General features: G+C 45.3%; 1 pseudogene; it reads left to right on the top strand.

Annotated features, from left to right (window-relative positions):
- The first annotated feature begins 471 nt into the window (after window positions 1-471).
- Window positions 472-1,784, top strand: LOC130840304 (dnaJ homolog subfamily C member 25-like; annotated as a pseudogene).
- The last annotated feature ends 236 nt before the right edge of the window (window positions 1,785-2,020 follow it).

Raw genomic sequence — 2,020 nt, 5'->3', positions numbered from 1 at the left:
CTGTCTTCAAGGAATATTCCAATAGGGCAGCACCACATTCAGTGTTCCCCTGACCTGGCCCACTTTCCTCTTGTCTTGATCCTGCCTTCTTGCAAATTTCTCTCTGTTCCCTTCACCTACCCAGTTTCCCCAGCCTCCAGGCCCAGGCATAGGCTGTACCCCCACTTGGACTCCTTATCCCTCTCATCCTGACATTCATGGGCACATATCTGGAAAAGAGAAAAACTCTAATTTGAAGAGATACCCCCAATGTTCATAACAGCACTATTTACAGTAGCCAAGACATGGAAGCAACTTGTGTCCATCAACAGATGAATGGATAAAGAAGATGTGGCACATACATACAATGGAATACTACTCAGCCATAAAAAAATGAAATATTGCCATTTGCAGCAACATGGATATAACTAGTGATTATCATACTAAGTAAAGTAAGTATCACTTATAGGTGGAATCTAAAAAATGATGCAAATGAACTTATTTACAAAACAAACGGAGCCGTGGTCCATCCGGGGAGGCGGGGCTGCCGGCCGGCAGTGGTTGATGCTGCGGGCGCTGCTGCTGGCGCGGCCCTGGTGGAAGAAGTCTGCTGTGCCACGCGGCATCCCTGCGAGGAGCTGGGCATGAGCCGCGTGGCGGGCGAGGCAGATGCGCGGGCCTCCCGCCAGCTGGCTCCGCGCTACCTCCCCGACCGCTGCCGCCTCGAGCCCGGCGACGAGGGCCCCGAACGGACGCCGCAGAGCGCCGAAGAGGCCCTCCTGCTGGTGGCCACCGCCTACGAGACTCGTAGTCCTCCTGCACAAGCCCAGGAGGATTGGGAGTGGAGTGGACCCCAGCAGAAGCACCATTTTTTCCTGTAGAGATGAGAAAGGAGGAGCTTATTGCCCTGCTTGTCAAGGCTCAGGACAGAGAGGAGGAAGAAACAAGTGTGAAGGTTTTGGTTTGGGAAAGAAGTTGGAATCTCCTGACCCGGGGACCTTAAGATCCACAAAATTGCTGAAAGAAAAAGTACTACCTTATCGAAAGGGTGAAGAAACTCGAAAAGATGGATTCCACGCTGAATCACCCAGAAGAGTACTACAGCCATTACTACCACTGCTACAGTAGACCCTTGGCCCCTAAAGTGGGTGTGAGAGTTGTGATTTTGGTCAGTGGGTGCACCATTTCAGTGTTTCAGTTTTTCAGCTGGTGGAACAGCTATGACAAGGCAATCAGCTACCTGGCCACGGTGCCCAAGTACTGTATCCAAGCCATGGTGATTGCCAAGCAGCCGGGATTGCTGAGAAAAGCCAAAGAGAAGGGCAGAAACAAAAAGTCCAAAGAGGAAATTCGTGACGAGGAGGAGAACATCATAAAGAACATTATAAAAAGTAAAACAGATATAAAGGGAGGCTCTCAGAAACCCCAGATCTGTGACCTCCTCCTGTTTCAAATTCTCTTAACTCCTTTTCACCTGTGCTCATATATAGTCTGGTATTGCTGGTGGATCTATCACTGCAACATCAAAGATAAAGAATATGCGGAAGAAGAAAGACTATATATCATACGTAAGTCTATGAAGATGTCAGTCTCAGTTCGATAGTCTAGAAGATCATCAGAAAGAAAGTTTTCTTAAATGGGAGCTTTGGATAAAGAAGAATTATGAGGTCTACAAACAAGAACAAGAAGAACTAAAGAAAAGATTGGCAAATGACCCTAGATGGAAGAGATACGGGAGATGGATGAAGAATGAAGGGCCCGGATGGTTAACGTTTGTGGATGATTGGAGATTGCTGGAACCTTAATTGTGATACTATTTTCATAACTGAATTATTTTAGAAATGTATCAACTGCTCCTCAGCAGTAACTAAAATTCCTCAAGTATTTGATTAAACAGAATAATGTAGAAATTTGAACTTTCCCTTCAAAGCTTATACATAAGACATGTATGTTTGTTCAATTTTTATAATCAATTTGTGGATTTTGTTAAAAGATTTGGCATGAAGATTTATTAGTTGCCATTTAAAAGTTTTATATATTT

Source organism: Hippopotamus amphibius, chromosome 1, assembly GCF_030028045.1.
Source record: "Hippopotamus amphibius kiboko isolate mHipAmp2 chromosome 1, mHipAmp2.hap2, whole genome shotgun sequence".
Lineage (NCBI taxonomy): Eukaryota > Metazoa > Chordata > Mammalia > Artiodactyla > Hippopotamidae > Hippopotamus > Hippopotamus amphibius.
Note: the sequence above shows the minus strand (reverse complement) of the source record. Positions and strands in the feature narration are given on the sequence as shown.